At 40.5% G+C, this 14,666-nt stretch overlaps 1 non-coding gene across 1 annotated transcript; it reads right to left on the reverse strand.

Annotated features, from left to right (window-relative positions):
* Window positions 1–5,025: 5,025 nt before the first annotated feature.
* Window positions 5,026–5,156, reverse strand: LOC128468532 (small nucleolar RNA SNORA35). Its single transcript, XR_008345858.1, has one exon. It is a non-coding gene; the product is annotated as a small nucleolar RNA SNORA35 (small nucleolar RNA).
* Between the last annotated feature and the right edge of the window lie 9,510 nt (window positions 5,157–14,666).

A 14,666-nucleotide genomic window follows, 5' to 3' on the forward strand; every position in this document is an offset into this window, starting at 1 on the left:
ACAGGCTGCCGGGGGATCTTCATCTCTGCTGCTGGGGCAGAGTGGCATATCTGGGGGGCAGAGTGGCATATCTGGGGGGCAGAGGGGTACATCTATAAGTAAGGTGCATTATGCATTAAGGGGAGGACCTTAAAATGGCTATTGGTTTTCCAAATTTCTGTTTGTATATAACCTTTGCTGACTAACTGCATAATAGATACCAAAAATGTTAAAATACATGTATTCCAGTTCATTAGGTAAAATATTGTTTTACCCTTCCACTAATGTGTATTTTTTCTTTAAAAATATTTTTTTCTTCAAAATAGCACCAAACTTTAAGGGTGCGGCCTATAATTGGGTGCAGCCTTTAATTGGGTGCGGCCTATAATCTAGCCAATACAGTATATTAAATTGAGCAGTATGCGGTATTAGATTTTTATTATCTGATGCATATGGAAATTACAAGATCTCCTAATGTTCTTTCCTGTTCTGGAATTGGACAATGCAACATTTCAGCTAACCTTCTGAAACACAAAGGGTTAAAGAAACCAGTTAACTGGATCTACCATGATACTGTTGGCAATTAAAGGGGTGGCTGCATTCATATGTTTATCTCTCTTTGGATTGACAGAACCAGCTGTATGCAACTAAAGCTCCCAGCAATTGCTTCTTTGTCCTACATCTCAAGGGGATGGTCTGGCTCTCAGCAAGACTTCCTGGTTGTGGGTCAGTGGTATGGATATCAGTGTACCAGGCCAAAGACAGACTGTATAACTGTCAATCAAAGACATGGTTATTTTCCCCAACCTGCATGGAATAAAAACTGTTCTGTTGAAAGCTGCATTCATCTGTAGTCTGTACCAGTCAGGAGAACACAGTATAAACTCATCACAGAGAATCATGCCTGACATTCCTTTGAAGAGTTTTTTTGTTTCACTCTCAACTGAACCAGCTCACATACTCTTGTGGAAATATTGTCTATATCGACATATCTTAGTTGAGGGCCCTGTGATAAGGTTACATCCTGCTGGTCCATTTCAGAAACAAAAAAAAGCATTTCAAATAGAAAAAAGAAAATCTTTGTTGAATTAGAAAAGTTGAGACACTAGTGATTATATCTGCATTGAGGACAAACATTCCTTCTTTCAAAGTGATGTGAACACAAAGATACATGGAAGGGAAGGGTTGGCCCTATTGTCCCCTTGCCCCAGTAGCTCACATACGCGATGGCACACATATTTACACACACATGCTCATTCTTCGCTAACACACAATTACATACTCATGCTAACACACGCTTACACATACACTCTAACTGTAATATTCATACATTCTCACTTCCTCCCCCTCTCTCACGCCCACCCTGCTCCCCTGCTTTTACTGTAGGGTCACGTAACATGATCCCACTGTGTTCCCGTCTCTGCGAGGTTAGACTGGCTCTTTGTGAAGAATTTTCGGACAGTCCAATGGACAACTTTCCCCTATGTCCCCCAAATCAGTCTGTCCCTGATACAGGGGCCACCATACATGTTTTTTTTTGAACACAACAAACTTTAGTAGAAATAAAAAAGATCCTTCAATAAAACCTATATCCAGAAATCCAAAAATCATTAACTAAGAATATCATGAACAAAATACTATTTATCAGGTAAAAAAAATAACACTTTGACAACAACCATGCATTGATGACAATACTGTCAGTAAACCACTTTACAAAACATGGTTGTTCAATGCTGCGGACTATGATGTAAATTTATAAATAACAATTCTGTCTTATAAATGTATTCATTTTTCTGTTTTTTAACCATAACCCATTTGGAAACACATGGAAATCTATGCAGTCTGCAGTGTGATCAGTATCAGTACGAAAGAGTCTTCCAGTTCCTTGCAGATTTTTCAATGAAGAATAAATTAGCATGTCCCCTATACCATAATTACGTTTGCAGGAAATCACCATATACTACACTGAATAGAGTTTTCACTTTCATCCCAGGAAATTTTCATGCCCCATTTAAATTATATAACCTGTATTAAAAATTACTTTTGTTTTATGTAACATTATCAAAATCTAATGCAAAGCAGCTGAATATGCAGCGGAAAGATGACATTGGGGAATCTTGCTCATGGATCACTCCATAAGTGGAGGTTTCCGAAATGAAAGCCATATGAGTATTTTTGTGAAGCCTAAAATAACACAAGGTCTATAATAACAGGGGACTGGTAAGTTAGTATGAATGAATTAAATGTAATAGAGATCGGAACTTAAGAATTATTGTATTTTCTCACTTATTAAAAACCCAGTTGTTTGATGTCTGTACACACATCGAAAGAGCAATTGACTGTACGGCCATTAGTACGGAAAAGGTTAATTTTTCATAATCACATTTTCACAGATGAAAAGAGCAAACAGATGTTCATTCAACACATAATGTCACATTGACCAGATGTTCATAAATGTGTCAGGGGAAAAAAAACCCAAGACAAAAAAGTACTCATACAGAAAGCACTTATTATTATAGGAGATCAAACATTCCATAACATAAAATTCCTCTGTATGGCACATGTAATCAGTGCCTTTCTAGTCTTATTCTAGTCATATGTAATCTTGTTAAAAAAAGAAAAAAGAAAAATACATTATCTGGAAATTTTCCAGGTCTTCTTTTATCAGTTTAAAAATATGGGAATAAATTTGATTTCATGGTCTGAAAAAATATAAAATATAAAAAAAGTATATTAGTTACAATGTAAATATATGTACTTATGGTACAAAAAACACACAACAGTTTAGGGGCAGATGTGCTGGGAAACAATGACATTTCATCATACAGTATACTTTAAATACTTTTCCTGGCCTATTATTTATTTTTTGTTGTATTTAACCCCTTTGTGACAATGGCTGATTTTAATTTTTGTACTCTTTTTCATTTACCGAACCCACGCAAATTATATATATTTTTTCAGGACAGGAAGGGCTTTCTTTAGATACCATTATTTTGATTGTATCATCTAATTTACTATTAATAAAATATGGTAAAAAATAAAAAAAGTTTGACTTTTATTTGAAAAATCTTTTACTCATCTACAAAAGCTAATAAAAAAAAACCCTGCTAACTTGATTCTACTATTTGTCCTGAGTTTAGAAATGCCCAATGTTCACAAGTTTTTTTTGCAAGTTATAGGGCAATTATTATTATTTATTATTTACTGTTTTATATAGCGCCATCAAATTCTGTAGCGCTGTACAATGGGTAAACAGGACATAACAAGTAGTATGTAACATAACAAATTGACTAACAGGGACAACAGGTGAGGAGGGCCCTGATCAAACAAGCTTACAGTCTAGAGGGATTTAGGGTGTATTACACAATAGGTAAAAGTGCCGTTGTTAGGGATAGACCAGCCACACTAGTAAAAGTATTGCAGGAGAGGAAGTAGGAAAGGTGAGCTAAAGGAATATGGGAGGGCGGTAATGTGCTATGTTGTAAGCATCCGTAAAGAAGTGGGTCTTGAGGGATTATTTAAAAGAATAAAGGCAGGGGGAGAGACGGATAGACCAGGGGGAGGGCATTCCAGAAGATAGGGGCAGCCCTGGAGAAATCTTGTAAGCGTGCATGAGAGCTAGATATCAGTGGAGATGATAGAAGGAGATCATTGGATGAGCGGAGAGACCGGTTAGGAGTGTATTTAGAGATGAGTGAGGAGATGTGGGGAGGGGAACTGCTGTGAAGGGCTTTGAAAGTAAGAGTGAGGATTTTGAAATGAATCCTGAAGCGCACAGGCAGCCAGTGAAGAGACTGACAGAGGGGAGAGACGTTAGTAAAGCGATGTGAGAGGAAGATAAGTCTGGCAGCAGCATTCATGGTGGATTGTATAGGGGTGAGATGGTTAAGAGGGAGACCGGCTAAGACAGAGTTACAGTAGTTGTAACGGGTGGTATTGAAAGCCAAAGGATGAGATCAGTTTGCCAAGGGAGGAAGTGTAAAAAGAGAATAGAAAGGGTCCTAAAACTGAGCCTTGGGTACCCCAACTGAGAGAGGGAGGGGAAGTGGAGACGGAGACGCTGAAGGTACGATCAGAGAGGTAGGAAGTGAGCCATGAGAGAGCAGCATCACAGAGGCCAAGATCATGAAGAATTTGAAGGAGAAGAGGGTGGTCCACAGTGAAAGTAGAAAGGTCCAGTAGTATTAGCAATAAAGTAGTGGATTTAGCAGTGAGTAAGTCATTAGTAACTTTAGTAAGGATGGTCTCAGTAGAGTGTTGAGGGCGAAAACCAGATTGAAGAGGGTCAAGCAGGAAGTTGGAGTCTAGAAACTTAGTTATTGTATATAAACAATTATTTCAATAAGCTTGGAGGTGAAAGGAAGCAGAGAGATGGGACGGTAATTGGAGAGATCAGTCAGGTCGAGGGAGGACTTTTTCAAGATAGGAGTAATGGTAGCATGCTTGAAGGACGATGGGACAGATCCAGTAGTGAGGGAGAGGTTGAAGATATGAGTTAGCATAGGGACAAGGGTAGATGAAAGAGACTGGGTGAGATGGGAAGGGATGGGGTCAAGGGGGCATGTGGTTGGACAAGAGGAAAGAAGAAGAGCATGTACATCCTCTTCACTGACAGCAGAGAAATAAGTTAGTGTAGTGAGGGGAGAAGAGGTCAGTGGGTAGGGAGGTGCATAGTCAGTGGGAACAATTTTTTTCCAAATCTGGTCATTCTGCCCCATGTCCTATTTGGGACATCTTTGAAGCCAGCCAATTAAATATACCGAATCAACCCATATATTTTTGAAATTTGGAAATTTAAATGCTGGTATTCTAACCATTTCCGTACACTAATCCTACCACCAGCCTTTGTTTGTGGTAGTATTTTTTGTGTGTTTTTACACATTGTGTACTTCAGGTATGAATTTACAGCCCCTGGTATATGTCACTACCAAACAACACCAATATATGTTCAGCAACATCTCCTGAGTACAGTGATACCACCCATGTATGGGTTTGTTTTGTGGGCTTAAAGGCCACATTTGGGACACGAGCAATTCAGTTTTGGAATTTTGTACCCAACTATCAGAAGGGACAAGTTGCAAGAAAGCCTGGCCTTTTTTGCAAGAAGGGATTTGATCTATCACGGTTAAGAGATCCCTCAGCTACATAATAGACAAAGGGAATAATTGTCAGTGCAAATATATGGTAAATATACAGAGCACAGTGTCAGACCCGGCGGGGACCACCTACCTCACTGCGGGGTCCGTCGCCTCGGACTGCGGTCCCCGTCGGCCGGCCTCCTTGCCACGTAGACTCTGGGGTCCCTCGTAGCGGGAACCGTCGGGCAGGAGGTCTACTCCTGCCCGTGGACCTCCCGTTCACAGGCCGTGCTCCCGACCTCGCGGTCAGCGTGCACGGAGTACCTCGCACGTGCCGCGTACTCGAAGAGGAGGGGGCGGGGCTTAGCCCCGTTGATGTAACCTCCCTCTCCAACAGACACCAGAGGGAGGGGGAGGAGGTAGATACTGCTCTGTCTCCCTCCACTCAGGTGTATCAGAGGGAGGGGAACAGGCACTTAGTGTGGAGGGGATCAGGTGCTAGGGGGCGTAATTCTCATTACCTGCCCCTATATAATCCCCACAAACCTCTACACCAGTGCTTCTTTGTTAAGCTTAGTGTTGCTTGTGACCTCTATATTACTTGAGTCCCTGGTATACTGAACTTTTGGCTTTTGTCTCCTGTTTATGCTGTCTGCTGCCTGCCTTGACCTTTGGACCGTGACCTCGACTATTCTCTTGGATTTGCCCCTTTTTGTACTGCGTTTCTGGACTTTGTGTAGTGGTGCCTGCGCCACGCTCCGCACTCCCCCCCCCCACCTAACACACAGTTTAGGCAGTAAACGTTAAAAATAAATAAATCTAAAAAGCGGTAAATGTTAATTATTTTTTAAATCAAAAGCCTGGAGCAGGAAAAAAAATTAAAATGGGCAACTGTGTGGTACAGCTTGAAGAGGTTACTGATGCAGAGTGCACATTTTCCAGGGCATTCTGGACAGGGTTCGTTCTTTGATGCCTACTCTACATAGCATACTCTACATTTTTTTTGGGAGAGGTCTGCTTTTTTCTATAGGGGGACTTTAAAAATAAAATGAATAGTCCCAATTCTGTTTCCTCCATATTCACCTGGGGACCAGGTACATCCTGGTACAAGATCCATGAAATGGCTTGGAGCTGAAGCCTGAGCATGCCTCTCATTGTGGGTGGTTCTCAGCGTGCACACTTCCTTTTTGTCCCTGAACTTCAATGCCAAGATCTCCTCTTGACATAGAGCTGAGGTCTACCCTTTTGTAGCCTGGTTTGTGACAGATGTTGTGAGAAACACACACAGTTCTTTAGGAGCGGATGAAGGTTTTTTTTATAATGCTGGCACGTCAATGGGGGCCCATGGTTGCTTTGTCCAAAAATAATTAGTGCCAGCAGCACAGTACTAATGGGCATTAAGGTTAGATTGTGAGACAATGTCTCCCAAAACATCATCTCCCAAAAAAAAGCTTCACAAACTGCAATAAGGTAAATCCTGTTACATCAATATTGATGCAAGGAACTGCAGTAAAAGGAGGGATCACTGGAATATAACGATTAGGCGCTACCCACACCTCAGCAGCACCGCCACAAGATGTGTCTGTGAACTGAAATACATCAAAATCTGATGCTGTCAGTGGTCCCAGAATCTGCAAACAAGTGCTGTTGCAACCTGATCAATGCCTGAGCACTAATCTAGGGCAAGGAAGGGGTTAATAGCTCTAAGAAGAGCCTTTGTGACACTGTAATAAATAACAGTGACAACAAACCTAAATGTAATAAAATTAAAAACTAACACCTAAAAAAAATCATTAAAAAATAACCCCTAAAAAAGGACACACCAAAAAAGTAGGGCTAATGTAACTGCTCCTAGGCGCGATCATACAACACCGTTGTACTTGGGCTTGTGTGCTATGCTGGGGCTTGGTCAGTTTAGAGGAGATTAAATCCCTAGTTTTTCCACTCCTGATGGCTACACCAAAGAATAGGGATAAGGGGACAGGGGAAGAGAGGAACTGGGGGAGAGAATATGTGTGTATTTTAGTGTATGGTGTTGGATTGTGTATATATGTGTATGGATGGCATGAGAGTGAATTTGAATACGTGTGTCAGTGTACGGTGTTAGCATGTATGCCTATGTTCTATGCCATATATTTCCATACCCTGCCAAGGTAGGCTACCCTGAGCTATCCATTTTTAGTTGCTTTATGTTGGAGTGAGGCTAGCCTCCATCAAATACAGAGCAAAAGATCACTTCTCCCTCCAACACTCTTGGAGCTCTCTGCTGCTTTTGATACTGTTGATCACTACCTTCTTTTTGACTCACTTTCCTCTACAGGCATTCGAGATACAGCCCTCTCTTGGATCTCCTCATAACTGTTTAAACGTTCCTTCTCTGTCAGCTTCTCTGGGAAGACATCATGACCCCTTCCACATTCGGTTGGCGTCCCACAAGGTTCAGTCCTTGACCCTCGGCTGTTCTCTCTTTATACTTCATCTCTTGGCAAACTAATCAACTCATTTGGCCTCCAGTATCATCTATATGCAGATAATACCCAAATCTACATGTCTTCTTCTGATGTCTCTCCGTCTCTCATGTCCTGTATTAAAAACTGCTTGTCTGCTATTTCTTCATAAATATCACAAAGCTACCTGAAGCTTAATCTTTCTAAAACTCAACTCATCATCTTCTCTCCTTTCACCTCATTCCCATGACCTGAATTCTCTATCACCATTAACAACAAGACATCTCTTTTACTAACCTGGCCCGATGCTTTGGGGTCATCCTTGACTCAAACCTGGCATTCCACTGTCTCAACTCTCTCCTCTGCAGTCTGTCCTAAATGCTGCTGCTACGCTTACCTCTCTTCTTCTGCTTCCCCACTCTGTGAAATCCTCCACTGGCTCCCTATTACCTTAAGAATTTAAAATCCTTGTACTAACCTTGTAAAGGCCCTCCGTAACACAGCTCCTTCATATATTTAAGTCCTCATTTTATTTGTACTGGTCAGCAATATGTAAAAATTATATGTGTCCTGGAAACATGGCCGATGTGATTACCCTATAGTAAGATGAGATACTGTTATATTGTATATTGTTATATCAGAATACATATTTAAACAGGTTCTGATGGCTATGTGTTTTTTTAACATTAAATTGTGATTATAGCTAAGTGTTTTTTTAATAATAAACTGTAATTTTTATTTAGTTCCCATATTTTTTGTGTGCCCCATGAAGTATATAATACTTAAACTATCATTTCAGCATTAAGATAGATTAAATAATTATACATTTGGGTTTTAGACTAAATATGGAAACTAGGAGAATAATGTCCATTTTGAGCTCTTTAAGTTTACATAGGCTTTGCCAGTGAAAAGAGTCTTGTTTTTATTCCATCTATAAAAATGGCAGCAGCTAGCCGTTGCCCTTACATAAAGAGAACAAGACCTTACATCATTAATATAGGACTGAGTGCAGACAATTTCTATTGGCTTCCAGCAATCCTGTGACCAGAGGTTGCTATAAAGATGGAAACTTTATTCTCACTTTTGTAAGGACTGTTCTGATTGGAGAATGAATGTTTACACCATATGTATTGCCATGTAAGGCCTGTGCATTCACTTCATGAGCTACACCATAGACCTTAACCTGCCATGAAAGCTGACATTTAGAAACCTCATTCTTGCCACAGTACATATGAGTGAGTCAGCTAAGCTAGGTCCTGAGTGGGACTCGCCCATTACTGATGGGCATTCAAATACTGGAAGGAAAGCTACCCCAAGAATTGGGCTCAACCCCACAGTGGCCCATCCAGCTATATGCTACAGACATATCAAAAGATAACGACTCAGGGGCCAAAAAGTCAATATCATTGTCCAATATGTCCTATGTAACACATGTAGACCTCTAGCATACTGTATATTAATAAACCAATATTAAAATATATAATTAGATGACCCCCTGGGATCAGGGGAATGAAGACCCCATGCACTGGCGTGCCTTATGTTGGGTCCCTTGCCTAACATTTATTTTAAAAATGATTTTCTTTCAAATGTAAGTCTCTTACTGTAGATGTAGAAAATAATAAGTTCATGGTGACACTACAGGTTTTCTTGGCTTGCATACTTTCTGTAATAGCATGTTTTGTGACAGTAGATTAGAAGCCTTTTTCAAGCAGCTCTGTCCTTTTCTGATGCACTAACACTAATTAATGTTATAACAGCTATGTGCCTTCTATCATATCCTCATTGAACACCACTGCAAAATAGGTTTTTACCTTCCTTTCTCATTCCCACTAGGGGAGATATGAAATTGCCAAGGATTTCATTTATCTCAATGTCCGTTAAGCTGTGTTAGTTCAATTTATTGCACATTAATAATAATTGCAAAACTACAATGCAGATAATGAGATCATTACAAACATATACATATTATTTTCCATGTCTAGCATCTGATATCAATTATATGAAATTTATGGAAAACTGAATCTAAGACCGATTAGGACCCCCTAGGTCATTAGTCATGTAAGCCTTTTTTGTGACGTTACCAAAGCGTGTTTAAGCAAAAAGCTATTTATTTTGTATTTTAATATAACTCATTTTATGAGCTCAGAATCCATGGACAACAGAGCAAAAATGGATTGATTCTCTCAATTCCCATCTCTGGATGTTTATCTGTTTCAGAAATGATAAGGGTTATTTTTCTGTCTGCAGTTGCAAAGTTATCTTGTTATCCTTCTTATGTAGGTGTTGTAATGTACACACAGCTTGCCTCTGCACTCTTATCTCCTCAACCAAGAATATAATTGGATCATATGATACTGAATGCTCTATTACCTGTCTGAGATACAGAGATATATCTATTTTGCTAGACCTATGGGTTTGTAAAAGTCCTTAAAAGAAGCAAAATGTTGAGAATACAATCAAGAAATACAATGCTGTTTTACTTCTATTCTTCTCAGAAGTGTTGAGATGAAATAATTAATTAATTCTCATTTATTTGTATTGTTCGCATGTAGTTTTTACTAGACTTGTGCATTCGTATTCGGGCGAACATGAAGGGTGCATTTTCGTTGTTCAGCCCGAATACCGAACGTACGAACATGGCGGCAGCAAAACGTATACAAAGGCATACAACACAAAGAATCTTCGTGTTCGTCTTTGTTTACTAATCTCCCTGGTCCCTTCCCCATCTTGCCTACCTTATCTACGCTGCATCACAAGGGTTAAAGGGAGAGGAAATCCGTAGATTCGCCGTCTGGAGTTAAAGGGCCGTGCTAACAACTCTATTGGTCACCTGCAGGGGCCTCCTCTGGCATCAACCAATTGGTTGATGCTAGAGGAGGCCCCTGCCGGCGACCAATAAAGTTGTTCTTATGGATATTAAACTCCTGAAGGTGAACCTATGGATTTCTGCTCCCGTTTACCCATGCAATGCTGCGTAGAAAATGGGAGTGGAAATCTGTAGGTTCGCCCTCAGGAGTTAAAGATCTTTAGGAGTTAAAGGGCCGTGCAAGCAACTCTATTGGTCGCCTGCAGGGGCCTCGTCTGGAATCAACCAATTGGTTGTTGTAATTGCAAAACAACAATTACGAAGAAAAACCTTTTTTGTATGTGTGTGTGCGAGTCTCACATGGCATCCTCGCGATGCTCTGCAAGGTGCCTCTTTGGTATGATGGGCAGGATTTTATTATATTATATCTCATAATATTAATACACTGTCCTTTTTGTGTCTAGTTCAAGAGGTGGAATTGAAAGGTTCATATTGTAGCACTGGCCCGTATATTTCTGGGAATCATACTCCAGATGTATGAAATGAAATGAGGAATAATGCTTCTACTCCATTGAGCAAAGTAGAAAAGCATATTTTTGCAATCAGATACTCAGGAGAGTAACTAGAAAACACAGGGCCCTGGTGCGTAAGTTGCCCCGGGGTCCTCCAACTTCATCAACTGGTCTGTGCCATTATTGCACACTTGTCTGTGTGTGTTCATACTCTCCATCGCAACTCACACGCACAAACACCTACACATCCATGCTTGGCACGCTTAGGACTACTTGCCAAGCCATGACAGTGTGGAGGGTATGGGCACGAAGTGGTTAATAAGACCAGACCTCTGGATTTACTAACTTCACCCCTTAACAAGGCATCAGTTATACCAAATTAACCCCCAAATCCTGCCTGTATCCCCCCAGGTAGTCTGCCACCACTCACGATTTTGATACCAGATTTGTGAGATACCCAAATTAAAATATCTCTCTCTCTAAATATATATATATATCCTCTACGACTTAGGTAATAACAATTCGGTAACATGTTATCCTCTATTAGGGTTTGTGGATATCAATAGTCGAAAGCTAGATTTGAATTACTAATATTTTAATAACAAAAAGACAAATGTTACACAGTGACACAATTGCAAACAACAAGACATACAAAAGAAAAACAAAACAGGCAAACAGTTCTTAAAAACAATGGGACTTAAACACAGGACCCTCACTCACGAGTTTCTTCAATAAGCAGGCCTGTGGAAACTCCTTAAGTCCAGATGGTTTCTTATGATGTTCTTCCAATCAGAGTAAATTGTGGAGTTCTTCTTTGAGGTCCTTGTTTTGCCCCTAAATCAGACTATTTTGGAAAGAAAAAACCCCTCAGGCCACATGACCAATTATATGACACTTTTTCCAAGAATTGTTTCCCATCTTTGTTTTGCCAGTAAGTTATGGTGGGGTAAAGGTGATGGAAACCCCTCCACTTAAGATAGGAATGGAATTCCTATAACTCAGCGTCCTTATCAGTTAGGCCATGAATCACCACAGGGGTCCTGGGAAGATGATTCTTCTAGCCAGAACAGATACAGAGGGCATTCACAAAGAAACTGATTTAAATCAACATCAGGTTAACCCATTGAATGATTATACAAAGAATCAAACCACCTCTGCTGAATTACCTTTCCATGTACCCACTACATCATATGAGTTAATCATGACAATGCTCACAAACACATATACATACATCCCACCTCCCTCCCACCCCTGCTTACTTCTCACCGCTCCTGCAGCTTTCTGTCCGGCTGCTCGAGCAGCCTCTGTTTCACCGCAGGGTCATGATACGCTCCTGTCTCCCCGTTCCGGTTGAAAATAATTTAGAAACGAAACTATTTTGAATCGGCATGAGGAGACGGGAATAAGGGGTCGCCCCGGGCCCCCTAGAGGCACGCACCCTGTGACCTCTGTAGTTACGCCAGTGCAGATACTACCGTATTTGCTGGATTATAAGACAATCCCCCAAAATTTAAATATTAATTTAGGAAAAAAAGGTCTGATTATAGGACAACCTTGAATATAAGACAAGCATTTGCTCTGAAAAATATAAGACTACCCTAGGAAAAAAAGTTTTACTAGGAAATATGAATTCACATTTAATAAAAACTATGATTGAGAAAAATGCCTTATATCCCCTATTTGCCACTCTGCCCCTAGATATGCCTTATACCCCTATATGCCACTCTGCCCCAGATATGCCTTATACCCTCTAAATGCCACTCTGTCTCCCTGACATGCCTTATACACCCCTATTTGCCACTCTGTCCCCCAGATATGCCTTATACCCCCTTATTTGCCATTTTGCCTCCCTGATATGCCTTATACCCCCTATATGCCACTCTGCCCCTCCAGACCTACCAATGCAATGCAATGCATTCAGACTCCCTGGTGTCTAGTAGGGGCAGCAGGCGAACATCTGCACGATGTGTGTAGACAACCTCCGCTGCTACCTGAACCTTCCGCAGGGGCTTCTATGACTGAGCGCTGGAAGGTCATCTCACGCTGAAGTTCCATCATAGAAGCCCCGGGTTGCAGCGGAGGTTGTCTGAGAGCATCGTGCAGACATTCACCGGCTGCCAGAGAGGATTCAGGTTTCCTGAACTCTGCAGGGGATCCTCGCCAATGGCAGCCAATGAACAACTGCGCGATGGACGCCGACAACCTCCACTGCTGCCCTGTACTGCTGCTGGGGCTTCTATGGTGGAGCACCGGAAGGTCATGTGACGCTGGAGCTCCATCATAGAAGCCCGGCAGAAGGGAGGGTTGTCTGCTCGCATCGTGCAGATGTCCACTGGCTGCCAGAGAGGAGGATCTTAGTCTTGTAGTCTAGAAGTCAGTGTTTTGTATGTGCCCAGTTGCTTACTGGGTTGCAAAGGAAGGCATTGATGTCCTCAAAGCAACAGTGTCCTGATGCCCCTCAAATGAAAATCAGATTGTCTTCCTAGTACGTGTGATATTGCTGAAAATCATCACAATTTCAGTATTGTAATAAACACACACTAAAACAAAAACCTTTTTGCCTGATCTCATTTAAAATCTTCCCAAAACTCTCATATAAAGTTTAACGATCAGTAAGTTGGAATGGTTTATTCAACAGGGAAATAACTGATTTCTTATACTATAACACTGTACGAGACTGGTCTATTCTGTACGGCATACTAATGTAGCCTAATCCATTTGTTTTAGAAAAGGAGATATTAGCCATCTGGGTCTGTATACCCTTATGCTAAATTAGGATCTATTTGTAATAACCCCCCCAACTAATTTTCACTGATCTCTTCCTGTTACTATCAAGGAAACTGCTTGTCCTTTCCAATCATAGTAAATGTCTAACCAGTAACCAGGCAGCTGGTTTTAAATGTCAATTCAAGCCATAATAGAATTTATGGAGCTATGCGCAGTATTGTCCTCAATTATTTATTTTGAACTTATCTCATATTTACAAATTGGTTGATATGCCATTTTGAAATGCAATCGGTATTTACACTGTCAAGCACTTTGAATGCTTTTTAATGATTCTCTTATTTGATGCATTTAATTAAACGAAGCTGCAGCAACATCGAATCTGCGCATTTTTGATTTTTAACAATAAGCTACACACAGGAAAGCATATAATGCTAGAGAGCGAACATTGAGGCATCCCCCTGTGTCCTACATTTAGTATTGATGTTCCTGCTGATCCACTAAAAATGAAGCAAAACTGCATGGATGGAAAGAAGCTTATCACTATCGCATTACATGTTATATACAAAACTGAATTTAAAGGTTTGGTTGCAGTAGAAAAAAACGCATGCTGTGCAAGCAATCTAGCCCCTATTTAAGCCAAATACATATTGTATTCCACTTGCACCAATGCATTTTATGATACACAAAATGGTTCATGCTTTTTTATTGATGTTACAAAATCATTTTCCACCCCCAGAAGCATACTTAAGTATGCTGCCTTTGCATGTGCTGTAGTAAATGACAGCTCAACTATATGATAAAGCATACCGTGATCACAATAGTAATTCTTACATTTAAAAAAATCTCTTTGTAAACAACATTTAGGGTATAACCTGTTTTACTTCTGGGTACCAAACAACCCCAAGTGAGAGTATGAAGAATGTTCACCTTCACTGCCTTTTCAGCTGCAGCTCTAACAACTAACATACAATCGTTCATGACTATATATGGGTCGGGACAATATATTATAACCTGACTTAAAAGTCTGACCCTGATCTAAGTTTATGCTCGAGTTTATTAAGTACATTTTTTATCTTAGATAATTTTTGGGGGGCAACATATTGCACGGTCCATGAAC

The sequence above is a fragment of the Spea bombifrons genome, chromosome 1 (genome assembly GCF_027358695.1).
Source record: "Spea bombifrons isolate aSpeBom1 chromosome 1, aSpeBom1.2.pri, whole genome shotgun sequence".
In the NCBI taxonomy this organism is placed as follows: domain Eukaryota; kingdom Metazoa; phylum Chordata; class Amphibia; order Anura; family Pelobatidae; genus Spea; species Spea bombifrons.